We start from the raw sequence: 13,442 nt of genomic DNA on the forward strand, positions 1-13,442 counted from the left end.
CCGGCCGACGGGGGCCTGCCTCTTCGGCCCGGTCTGCGCACCCCCGTTCTCCGCCTCCCCCCCATCCCGGGCTGGGCTGAACCAAATTAGCATGCCCTCCCCGGAATGAAGCCTCCCCGTGTGGGGGGAGTGGGGCCGGCCGCCGGGGGGCTGGAGACCCGGGCCGCCGGCGCGAGGCAAACTTCCCAACTCCGGCGCTAGGCGCGCCGGCCCGCGGGGGGAGGGAGTCCCGATTCATGAGTGTTTCTTCGTTTCTTTAAGAGCTACCAGAAAGCAGCCCACCCCCACCCCCATAAAAAAAAAAAGTAAACGAGTGGGGAAGAGCCAGCCCCACGCCGGTCCGCCTCCCGCCTGCGGCCCGGCCTCCCTCCCGCTCGCCGCCTGGCTCGGCTGTCCTTCGCCCCGAGTTCTCCATCCCCTGGATCCCGGGCTCGCGGGGGCGCGGAGAAGAGGATCGAGGAAAGGTTTGGGAACATGATAAGTTTGGGGCTTTTGGGGGGGGAGGAGCAACTCTTCCGCCACCCGGTTCCTCCTCAGAGGGCCCCGATCCTCCAGCCTCTCGCTTGCTCCCTGCTCCCTTTCTCTACCTTGGACATTCCCAGGACAATTAGGGCTGAAGTTTTCGGGAGAAGCAGCCCCGAGCCCGTGGGATAAGGGGCGGCCCGGCTCCGCCCAGGACCCCTCCCGGACCTCCCCCCCGGCTGCCCGGGTTGGCTGCAGGGCGCGTCACTCCGCGGGGAGGCGGCGGCGGCGGTGGCGCCGCAGAGCCCGGGGCGGGCGAGGGTGAGGACCGGCCTGGGTTCCGAGTTCAGCTCCAGCCGGGGGGAGGGGAGGGGCCGCTGCTTACCCTGCGCGCTGCAACCCGCCTCTGGCCTCGGGAAGCGCGGCCCAGCCTGGCGGGCCCAGCGCAAGGCCAGTGCCCAGGACCCTTGGGCTCCCCTCCCTGGGGGAGGGGGTCGCACCCCAGGCTCCTGGCAACAAGGTGGCCGCGCTGAGCCTGGAGTGAGTGAGGCGGGGTTGGGTGTTGGGTTGGGCGGGGGTGTCTCTGTGCACAGCTGTCTGACCCGGCAGAAGCTCGCCGTCACCTCTCGGGCACTTGGCGAGCGCGGCACCCAAACTTTGAACAGTAGCTCCATCCCCCCAGGCTGGGATACAGCTTCCCTACCCGCGCCCAAGAACCCGGAATCGTGAACCCGGGTCTCGCACTCCCTCCACTGAGCTCGGGCGCCCGCGAACCTGAGGCTAAGTCCTCGGCCCAGCCTAGGTCTTCCCACTCGAGCCTCGGGGTCTCCTCTCTCCAAGGTTCCCGAAGTCCTGCGCCCGAAGAACAAACAACTTCGGTTGAATAATGGGGGTGGGGAGGGCAGATACACAATCCCTGCCTTATCTCGCCATCGGGAAAGAGGTCTCGTAAGGACGCCCCAATTCGGGAGCGCCCTGTGTCTGGATCGCACCACCATCAATTCGCGCGAAGTGGGCACCAATATTCCGAGTAGAGTTTCGGGCACCAATATACCGGGCCCTTACTGTGCTCCCCAAATGAATCCTTTTCTTTTAGCTTCTTTGGTCTTTTTTATTTTTATTTTTTAATCTAAATCTTTTGTATGCGGTAAATGTTTTTCTCCTGCCGACTTTCTTTCTTTCTTGTTATAACTTCTTTCTCCGTGTTCGCCCTTTTTTCACCTTTTCTTCTCACCGTTTCTCCTCTGCCCTCGCTAGGTCCCTAAAACACACACACACACACACACACACACACACGCACGCACGCATACCCTCTTCTCCGCCTCTTTTTCCCCAGGTCCCGTTGGTTACTGTAGATTTTGATAAAAAGACAAACGAAGCTATCAGTGGGGCTGATGTTGAAGAATGAAGATAATAATGTTTCTATAGGTAGTGCTTCAGATGCCATTATTTCTCACTGAATATTTAAAGAGATTCCTGGGCAAAGATGGATCTGCGTGCTCCTGGGGTGTGAGCCGCTCACTTCCCCCAGACCCCCGGGAAAGTGTTCGGGAGCACGTGTGAATTCCGCACTCGACCCCGGCCCCGCCAACTGTGGTCCTCGCAAACACCACCCCGCACTCTCCCGGGTACACGAACGCGTCCGTATGCACTTGCACACTGGTTTCTCCGAATATGCCCGCGTTTGGAGCTGCCAGCATACGTCTCCTGGCTTCTTGCAAGTCCGGGCCTCCGGGGCGAGGCGTGCTGCCAGTAACTGAGCCGAGCTGGCTACCCCGCAAACCTTATCCCGGACGCGCCGATCGCGCTGCTGGAAGCTCCCGGGAATAGCTTTACACGTGTTCGTTACTTGTTCTATGTGTTATTAAAATTAAGGGAGGAAAAAAAATAGCTTTCCCTCCCCTCGAAACACCAAAACAAACAACCAAACGAAAAGCACACGCAAAAGCAGCTTCGCGATGTTTAATTAAAAATGGGCGAGCAGAGACGAATTAATTGGGGGGATCCAAACTTTAATAACTTTTTTCGTTCTTTTGCTTCCTCGACGGAGTAGAGGCGGGCGTCTCGCTCTGTGCGCAGCGTCCCCCGCTAATTTCTTGTTTGTTTTCTTTCCCTCTTTGGCCGGGAGAGAGGAGAGGGGAGGTTGGGGAGGGGGAGGGGAGGAGGGGGATGGTCAGAATGGCGAGGAGAGGAGAATTGGTTTTTATTGTTGATGGCAATACATCAATTACGGGCCATTGTCTAGGGCCCAAGTTCCGTGGTTCGCTGACGCGGGCGTAGCAATGTCAGGGCGCGGGTGAGGCTTCGCGTGCCGCGAGGCAAAGAAATAAATTAATAAAACCCAAGACACAGTGGAGATTGATTTTTACTTTTGAGCGGGTTGAGAGAAGGCAGCGAGAGCGAGTATATCCCACGCTTCGCTCACCCGAGAGACCAGCGTGCTCTACAGGGGGTCGCGCCGACCCAGCCTTTGGTGGGGCAGCTGCTGGGGGAATGGGGCTGACCGGACTCGGACTTGGGGTTCCGACCAACGGGCCTGACACTTAGGGGATGATCCACGCTAGAAAATGGGGGTGGCCTGAAGTGAGGCAGCGGTTGCGCCAGGGTCGTGACCTCGTGGGCAGACAATAGCACCCGGGGAGACTCCTATCGAGTTGGGCAAACTCACATTTTGGAAGCTTGATGCCTGTGTTTCTACCAACATGTTTCCTACTTTTCTCAAGACCTAGAGCGTCCTCGATGGGTTGGCGTGGCCAAAAGGCTGTTCCCCAAGGCCGCGGGCCACAACAGAGTTCCCAGCGAAGGGGGCGGGAGAGGTGTGTCCAAGCTTCTTCGCTGCATCCCCGATCCTGGGAATGGGGAGAGATGTTAAGCTTCCTTTTTGCGAGGCCTGGTTCTTGTATTCACACAAATACCTTACTCTGGCCCAGCCTGAGCCCGGGTTTGGGATGGAGCCTGAAATGAGGCCTGGCCTGGGCCCGGGACCCTCCTCTTTCCGCCGGCGCTTGGACACACTGGAAGTGAAGGACACCCCCACGCGCCCTGCCCACGCCCTTGCTTCCACAGCCCGCGACCCCCCGGCCGCGCTGGCCCCTGGCCGAGGCTAGAAGGGTAGTAGAGGAGGTTTCGTTTTCTTATGCCAAGTAAAAAGCAGCGAAAAGGCTGCAGCGGCGCCCCGGGGGCGGGGGTGGAGGCACATCGATGGTATCAAAATTATTGATGGGTAAACGTTCGGGCAGGAGGCCGGAGATCAGGTTCCCAGTCCCTCCCCTACCCGGAGGTGGGAGGGACGGTATGGTGGTGGTGGTGGTGGTGGCGGCGTAGGTGTTGGGATGGGGGCGCCTGAAACCACTCCTGAGGTTTATTGGTATTTTTCTTGCCTGAAAGTTTGGTGGGGCGGGATGGGGAGGAAGGATTGACATGGCTAGTACCCTAGCCCTTAGTACTCTTTTCTAGACTTGACGCTAGAGTGGTGGGAGAGAGGGCAGCAAAAATGACAGAAAGCAAAGACCAAATCTGGAAAGCTCCACTGTAGGCTCGTTTACTTTCCAAGCCCCGGGACTTTGCTTCCCAGGAGTTTCAGAAACTCCTTTCTTAACGGAACTGCTGTCGCTTAAGTCCTAACCTCTCCTCGGTCACTGCAGAGGCTTCGAACCTGAGACCTGGGGCAACAGGCTGTGGTAGTACCCCCAGTCCCGGAGGAGTTGACTCTATGATCTCTCAGCCGCTCTCTCCCATAAGCTAAGTCCCGGCGGCGAAAAGGTGCACTTTTTAGGGGACTCCCGCCGCTCACAGCCAAGGCTATCTCCAGACCGGCGCCGGGTGCAGTGCTAGGACCAGGCTCCCCGGCGCCGGCTCCGGCGGGAAATTCTGCCGTGGCTAACGGAGGACGGGCTTGGTAACCACCCGCACGCATCCCAGCCAAAGGTTCCCCACCGGCTGCCTGTGGCGAACTTCGTCTTTCTTCTCTTGCAGGGCCATCCCCGCGCCAGCATTTAGAAACTGACTTCACTAGCGACTGCAAGTGCCTGCGATATTTACTTGCCCTCCACACTAAGCATCTTGCACTTTAATTCATTGTGCCTCACATACAACAGTGCCTTGCTAAAAGGTCTCTGGGTATAAAATTCCTCCTAAAGGAAATGTATCGAGGTAGAGAAAGTAGAAAAGACTAATCGAATTTATAAAAAGAAAACCTTTGCTTCCTTTCCGTTAAATACCTTTGCGATTTTCTGAGCGAGAAAAAAAATTATCACCACTCCATGGGGGGTGGCTTATTTCTGGAAACTAGGAGAAGGATGTTCAGAAAGCCCAGAAGAGCTCCTAGATTCCTGTCTTCAAGCTCAGGAAGTAGGACTTTTGAATCCAATGAGTAGCGATTAGTTCTTATATGTCATCTTGGGAAAAGGTATGTGATCAGTGGAACCTTGGACTATGTGTGCATTTGGGGATGTGATGGGTGAAAACTACTTTTCATTCATATAGGAGATCCTCTCAAATGACCTCCCGATAGTACTCCTAGATAAACTAATTTAGCAAATCTCTTTTAACATACTTAAAGAATTATACTCTGCTATTCTCTCCAGCAAAACATCCCTTTTTAGATAACCTTGCAACATTTTTCAGAAATGTGCATCTTGGTTTTATGAAAAGCTTGTGTGCAGTGAGAACTTGCCCAGGAATGGCTTCTCTCTGGTCAGTGTTCATGGAGGAAAGCACATTTTTAATTTCTGTTTGGTAGAAATCAAATGGCCCAGTCTGGTTTCAGAACCATCCTCTGGGCCTGGCTCTTGTTTGCCTGTGAGCAAGGCCCACCTGTCATGCGCACAATCAGTAATTTACAAATCACACAAGTCTCAGCTGAACTATGACTTTCATAGGGAATATTTCTCTGGGTTTCTCTACTGAGAAATCTTTCTGAGGGAGAGAGCCATTTCTTCACAGGGCTGCAGTTTGAGTCAGAGCTGTAGCTTTCTCCTGTCCCCACAGCAAACTTGAGTTCATTAATCCTGTGCAGTTTGAACCAGTATCCTTCACAGCTCTGTATGTGTGATGAGGAAAAAAAAAAGAAAAAAAAAGATGGGGGAGTCATGGGTAACCCATCTATCTTTTCTCCTTTCCCCTTTTCCAGCCCAACAAAATGTTCTTGATTTTCCCATTATAATTTCTTATTCTCAATTTTCAACCTCATCTCTCCAGCCATAGTAACAACTTGGTTGCAACTTAATATCCAGTTTAATGTGAAGTTTTAAACTTAAGATACTAACATTTTCCAGTTCCATACCTGTATCTCTGTGCTTTCTGGTGCCTTTTCCAAGTAGAAACAATTATCTCTTAAGTCATAATCCTGAAACTGTCAACACTTACACACTAATGTCAGGAACTAGCTCCAACTTTTTCTTCTTTTTCCCATTTATGATTGTCATTCTGTCTTGCCCTCTACTCTTTCATCCTGGGTCCCCTGTCCCCACCTGTCCAGTCTCTTTGACATATTTTGTAGTAAAACCCAATGCCTGAGAAGCCTTGCTCATGCAGAAATGGGTATTCCCATGCTTAGAACCTGGCTCAGGACTTGCTGTGGCCTTTTCCTGGAGGCTGAAAATAGGAAGGTGTCAGTGAATTTCTCTTTTTCCAACCCAAACAAAATAACTCCAAGAGAATTGGGGTGGAGTCCCCATTTTCCAGGTTTGTTTTGATTTTCTCTTTCTTTCCTGGACCCTGTAGCACCTCACCTTTGGGAGAATAATGCTGAGAAAACTGACCTCTTATCTCAGCCCCGCCTCAACAATCTGTCTTCTATTGATTGCAGATATTTACTATGGGTCAGCCTTATTCACATGTCCTACTTGGCTGTCGGAGTCAGGCTGTTGGGGTTCATTTAACAGTCTTCTGGGAACACAGTCCTAGGTGTACACCCTTTTTGCTTTCCATTTTTGCCAGATTATAAAAGTTAATCATGGTCATTGCAATGAGCATTAGGGGATAGCTACATCAAATTAATATTGCTACCCTCTGTTTCCTGCTTCATAAAATGTAGCTAATGGAGAACATCCAGCAAGGACTCAGCTCTGCCTCTTCCTACCAGTGTGACCTCCATATACCACCAATACTTTCTTCTTCTGTTAAATAGAGATAATAATGCTCCTTATTTCATAGAGCTCTTGAGGGTTGAAATAGTTAATATGTATGAAGAATTTAGAATAGTGGCTGGCATATAATTAGCACAACGTAAGTGTTAACTATTATTATCTCACAGGGTTGTTATAAGGATCAGATGATATAATATGTTTAAAATATCATCTTCCATTCATCCATCCATCCATCCATTCTCTTTACGGAGTAACATGCTAGGCATAGGGGATACAACTGTAAAACAAATGCTGTTAGTCCTTTCCTTGCATACAGGCAATTAATTAGATTATATCCTGGGAGTGTGTTATTGCTTGGGTCTGTGTTGGGTTAAGAGTGGAACAGTATAGGCGCCAGAGTAAAAACAGTGTTTGATCTCAGGGAATTTCTAACATTCTAATAAGAAATCCCAACTAATACAGAAAATCGAAGCTAGGGCAGGTTGTTCAAGAATCCAAGCCCACGTGTGCATGTGCTCACTTGTGCTAGGGACAGGTCATCTTCATGCTTCAGGAAGGTTCCTGAGCACTGGTGGACATACAAGTGTGCTTTGCTGCTAGCCTGTCTATATTCACCCTGTTGTTTTGTTTGGCTTATGTATTTGTTTTGATTTTTGATTGTGTAGGCTCCTCTGAGTTGTACAGAAAACAAAACAAAACAATAAAACAGGTGCTGTTTTTCTCTGGGCCCCTAGGCCTCATGTTTCTGCCTTTTTGCTTCCCATTTTTGTCAGATTATAAAAGTTAATCATGGTCATTGCAATGAGCATTCTGCAGCCTGATCTAATGCTTGGGAATGTGAATTCTCCTAACCTGTCCTGCCCTCCTGGGTGTGTGTCAACTGGGTCTGGATGCAGCCCCTTAATGGCTGCTGCACCCAACTCATTATTGGTATTATAACCATGTTGTGACCAAATGTAATTTAACAATTACTGGCAGAATGCAAAGTGCCCTTATGAACCCCCCCTAGTCTTGCTTTGAGATTAAAATGCTTTTTATGGTTAGAATCTGGAAAAAGAATGAAAGTCTGAGCAAAAAATACCTGTTAGCCGTGAGTTGTGTAAAATGGGAGATACAATAGCACATGTGCGCTGTTTTCAGTGTAATAACGGCTTCCTTGGGAAGCATCTGACAGCAAACGTAGTTTAAAACATTTGCAGATGTCAGCGAGTGGAAGGTGAGGTTTCTCTTTTCCCGAGTATTGAGGGCTCAGACTCGATTTAATCTGTCACTTGATGTCCTTCTCCTCAAAAATAGTGCCTGGGGGCCCTCAGGGGCTTTATTTAGAGGCTCTTAGGAGCTTGGCAGTATGTAAATTATGCGTGAGTGTCCTTCATAGTTCCCGGTGGTCACAATCAGAGGGATTTAAACATGATTTAGCATTTCAGATGATTTGTAGAAGCTTTGGAGCCAGCTAGTGCGGTGGCGATAGCCCAGGCTGGTTTTCTCACCAGTGCATTAAATAGGTTTCCGTGTCTCAGCTGCTCTGTCCATTCTCCTTCTGGCCTCTGAGTTGATCTATGAGTAGCCCCTGGTTTTGGTGGGTGGCCTCCCAAATGTCTTTACTATATCAGGGAGTTCTGAGATCTGTCAAAAGACTTATAACTTTAAAAACTATAGTTCAGTCTATAGTGATCCATTATCTTTTCATTCATTCACTATTGAGCATCTATTATATGCTAGTCAGTATTTTAGGCATGAAGGATATAATGGTGAAAGCAGATAAGGTTTGAGGTCTTCTAGAGCCCACATTAAAAAAACAAGATACAATAAATTTAGAGAATTGTAAGTACTATAGAGAATGTAACACTACATGACATGATGAACAGGGACTTGGGTAGAGGCACGGGGAGGAAAAGGAGGGGGACTAGGAATGCCTCTGAGAAAGTGAACTTAGCATTGAGATGTGAAAGGTAAGAAAGTGGCAGCTATGCCAAGATTTGGTGACATGAGCATTCTGAGTCAAGGAAAGAGCAGTTGCAAAGGTCCTGAGGAGGGAATGGGTTTGGAGAAGTTTGCTTTCTTCTTCTACCTTTTCTCTCTCCTTCTCCTTGTTATTGTACTTTCAGGAGGATTTGAGAAATTAAATATTGTTTTTTTAAATTGTTTTTTCCAGTTGAATGGATGAACAGATGGTGGAATAGCTATGTAGTGAAATACTACTCAGCCAGAAAAAAGGCATTAACTACTAATACTTGCAGTGATGAGGATGAATCTCCAAAGTATTCTGCTGAATGAAAAGCCAGAACCAAAAGGGTACATAAGTATCATCCTATTTATTTAAAGTTCTAGAAAATGCAAACCAACTTATAGTGACAGAAAGCAAATTAGTGGTTTAATGATTGCCTGGGGACAGAAGTGGAGGCAAGAAGAGATAGTTATGGGGCACAGGGAAACTTTGGGGGCTAACAGAAATGTTTGTTATCTTGATTGTAGCAATAGTTCCACATTTATATACATATTTCAAAGTTGATCAATTTGTATACTTTACATATGTGTGGTTCAGTATTTAATCATATCTCAAAGTTGAAAAATTAGGCTTTTCATTTTGAAAAATGTTGGCAATGGATGTTACAGATAAGAAATTTTAAGAGACAATGAAAATTTCCATTGTCATATTTAAACATATTAACTCCTTAAAGTTATTTGGGGCTTGGTCACACGTGGTCTAGGGACAATTATTGGCTTGGGTGGGGATGGGACTGGGACTGGCACCAAGCCACCTATAGTGACCCTGGAAAAAGTAGTTTTCCTTGTGATTTTGAGTAGTAGTTGACCCTTTCTATTATTTTATTCAGAAATAAAAAGTCATTTGAGTGCCAAGTACTCAACTAATCTTGGAGTTAGAGGCCTGTGGGTAGCAAGACAGAAGGGCACAGCCCCCAGGGGCAGGCCCATCCAGTGGCAGGTCTAAGGCTGAACTGACACTATTCATACTGACCTGTGGGTTACTGGAGGGATGATTATCTTGGAATGCCATAGGTCAGTTGTCATCTTTGTTGGAAGACCAATTTTTTCCCCCCAAAATGTCATAGACTGATACTTTTGTAGAATACAATAAAAATATTTTACTAGAGTCACTGAAAATACAAACCCAACATTGTATGACAGATTCAGAAAGCATAAAATTATTCTGGGAGACTGCCAGCGTAGCTTCTAAGTGCTTGTTCTCAGTTTCTCTAGTTGGGATGTTGCAGGCTAACAAAACGTTGGACCAAGCTCTGGTCTGCAGACCAGTTTGAGTAACCATGGAGTAGTTTCGAACCTGGAAGCCAGTGTGGTCACAAGGTGGTTAGTGAGAGACTGATTTAGAGAAGCTGGATGGAACATGGCTGCAAGGTCCCTCAGGTCCGTTGCCTCTGGTCACAAGCAGCCTCTTTCTTTTATTACACTGAGCCACCCAGATGTGACAATTGTTTATATGAAAAAGGTGAGGAAGCACCACAGACCAGTGGTTCTCACAGTTTAGTGAGCATAACAACCTGGGGAGTGGGGGAAGGGCTTGCTAAAAGCGCACATTTCTGAACCACAGCTCCGAAGAATTTATTTCAGTATCTGTGGCATGAGGGCCAGGAACCTGCATTTTGCCAATACATCAGAGTTGACTCCCAGGTGTGTGTTCCAAGGACCTCATTCTGAGAAGCACTCATGCAGACACAGTGGAAGTAGGCCAGCAGTGGGAATTTCTCTGTCAAATCAGTTTGTACTCTCTTCTCTCTACAAGAAAAATCTAAGATCAGAAATGAAACCAAGAGATGCTTTCCATCAGGGTTCTTAGCTTCAGCAAGAGACACTTGAATTTCAACAGAGAAATCCCCATTAAGGGACCTGGGGCACTCCCAGAGTCTTTAGGAAGGCAGGAGAAGCAGGCTTAGCCTGTCTAGAGTTGGCCTCCAGAATAGCTCCTGAGGAGGCATCATTATTGCTGTTGGCGACAGGCCCACTGCTGACCTCACAGAAGCTGGACACCCCAGCGTCTGGGCATTGCCTCTCGTCGTGCTCCTGTGACATTCTCTGCAGACTGGATTCTTTACAGGCCCTGGCTCCTGGGTTAGAGTCTTGGCAGGGGCATTTGCTTCATAGCTTCAAGACAAGCTGGGAAAAGAGATGTCTGGTGTTTCCAGCTTCTGTCTCAGGGGTGATCTAAGGCTCATGTAGCGGAGAGATCCTCGAGCTGGTGAACCAGAAGAATGTCAGGTATCTGTACAGACTCTCATGGCCGTATCCCTCATCTGAGATGCTCACAGCTGTCTTCTTATTTTCCTGAGAATCACAGAAGACCCACAGAACACATGTCAAAGATGGCAGCCAGCTCACTCTCAGGCATTCAGGGCAGACCAACCCTGTTGAGCTCCATCCTCTGCCTTTGAAAGGGACTCTGCCTCTTTCTTACTCCTAGCAGTTTAACTCCAGGTGTTGGAGCATTCCGAAGACTCATCAGGCACCATCAGCCCTCAGCAGTCCCCTGGAATATTCTCAGAAGGAAGAGAGGAGAAGGTAGCTGCCATGTGTTGCACACTTGCCAGGATTCACGTTTGGGGCTGAGCACAGTATATACACTGCTCAACGAGTCCCCCCAGAGCTCTGTGACACAGTTTCTGTTTTCCCCATTTTACAGATGAGAAAACTTAGGCTCTTGAGTACTTTCCCTGGAATCACAAAACTTTGGACCTGCTGGATGCCTAAAACCAGGTCTCATGTCATCTTTATGAAGAAATGGAACTAAATGACAACAGAAATATTTCAAGTTCTAGGCAGCCGAGGTGAAGAAGAGACTCAGGGTGAAGCTTTGGAATTCCCAGCACGGACAAAACCTGAACCTCCATTTTGATTTAAAGTGATAAGGAGATATAGTTTGAGGATGCAGATTTGTTAAAATCTGGGGAGTTGTGGTTGCTTTGTAGATTTTTATATAGGGGGGTCTTCAAATGCCTTTGATTTGGAACTGATGAAAGTGATGGAGAGCTTTAAGTACATCTAACCCACCACCCCATGAATTAAGCTGTCTCTGATTCCAGATGAGCTTATGCCCGAAGCCTCGAGTCCATCCAAGCCAGTCCCAGACCCCAACCCTGCCTTCGGCACAATGATGTATTGCAGACAGACAGAAACTTCTGTTTCTTCCTTTTGGCCTGATGATTGTAACTGAAAAATAGCATGGGTGCAGTAAAAAGAGTTGAGACTTGGGCAAAGGATGTCTGAGTTAAAACTGTTGTTCTGATTATTAGCAGGATTTTCTCAGGTCTCTGGAGCTGATGGAGCTTCACTTTCCTTCTATGTGTAAACCGAGTGACCTCATCCCTGTAGTCACATGTCTGGGGGGCAGAGAGGAGCCACAAGCCTTTGGGCTCCACAGGACAGGACACACTCCGGCATTCATTAAATATTTGTTGAATAAATGAATCTATGAAGAAAAGGGCTGTTGCGTGCATGTGTGCACAGTCTAAAATGCTGTCAGAGGCTAACAGCCATGTACTGTCATTATAGAGCAGTGTCTCAAACTTTAATGCCCTGAAATAACCTGGGGATCTTGTTTGAATGCAGACTCTGAATTAGAAGGTCAGGGATGCGGCCTGAGATTCCGAATACTTTCTAACAAGCTCCCTGGTGATGGAGATGCTGCCGCTAGTCATGACCACTCTGTGGACAAATGGTGTAAATAAGTGGCCAACAAGTGCACAAGTCATGCAATGTGGGAGTGTGGTGGGGCAATGGCGTCACCTAGGCTAGTGATCTTTCAATAGGCACGTGGCTTAGTTTTCTGGCTCATCCTGTATCCAGAAATATGTCCTAACAACATCACATCTGTGAAGGAGCAAAAAGCACATGTTCTTTCTCCTCATGCAGCAGTGACTGTGGCTTGGCCATGGTATCTCATGCTTGCCATATCTGGTGAAGATGATGGCTCTGAGTGCCCGTTACTCTGAGCCATCAGAGCATGGCACTGGCATTAATAACCACTAATACTTGTTAGACATAGAGGGTGTTGAGCAGCTGGTGCATGCTCAGCATGTGACAGGCACTCCAGAAAAGATAGCTGCTGCTGCTGCTGCTGATTGTTTTAGGAAGTCCATTCACATCTCTTCTCATTCTCTTGAGTATTAATTGCTCAGGCTCTGGAATGCTTATCGCCAGATCCTGGACATACTGGGTTTATTCCCACCTCTGAACCTTTGCTTGGAGAAGTGATTTCCTCTTGGGGACAATTTCCACCTGCAGGGACACTTGACAATGTCTGGGGACATTTTTGGTCGTCATGACTGGTGGGTGCGCCAGTAGGTGAAGACACAGATGCTGTGAAACACCTTGTAATGTGTAGGATAGCACCCATGATAAACAGCTGCGGGGCCCAAGGGGTCAGAGTGCTCAAGTTAAGAACCCCTGGCTTTGATGGTTCCTTCTCTAGGAAGTGCTTTCCCCAGATCCACCTGCGACTATTCTGCAAGTCTCTAAGCTGGCTTGGAAGTGGAAAAATATCATTACATTATTTTCCTCACTTCTAAGGTTGGTAGCCTCTCAGTTCTATGTATTCAAACTGAGGCCAGCAGGAGCTTCCCTGCCATCCCCACACTCTACCCTTCTGCCTTTTACAGTAAGAGTTTTGTGGGTATGGTGATTTTGTCTTCCCATTTAATATATATAGGGAGGAAGGGGGAAAGGGGCTGTGTGTGTGTGTGTGTGTGTGTGTGTGTGTGTGTGTGATCTATTTCAGAACCAGACCGTAGAGCTCTTTGACTGCTGCCTTCCCTGCTCTGACAGGTCAGCAAGGGATGCTGCCTGCTGCCTGGGGTATGGAGGCAGAATGCTTAGATCCACCTTGACTGCAGTATCCAGACTCATTTTCTGTTTGTG

The 13,442-nt window shown here is 48.4% G+C and overlaps 1 long non-coding RNA gene across 1 annotated transcript in view; it reads left to right on the forward strand.

Annotated features, from left to right (window-relative positions):
- Positions 1 to 327: 327 nt before the first annotated feature.
- Positions 328 to 13,442, forward strand: part of LOC108406109 (uncharacterized) — a 192,197-nt gene continuing 179,082 nt past the window's right edge. Inside the window, exon 1 of the long non-coding RNA XR_012127030.1 lies at positions 328 to 464. This is a non-coding gene — a long non-coding RNA (uncharacterized lncRNA). The remainder of the gene's footprint in view (positions 465 to 13,442) is intronic.

This window comes from Manis javanica, chromosome 17, assembly GCF_040802235.1.
Source record: "Manis javanica isolate MJ-LG chromosome 17, MJ_LKY, whole genome shotgun sequence".
Taxonomy (NCBI): Eukaryota; Metazoa; Chordata; class Mammalia; order Pholidota; family Manidae; genus Manis; species Manis javanica.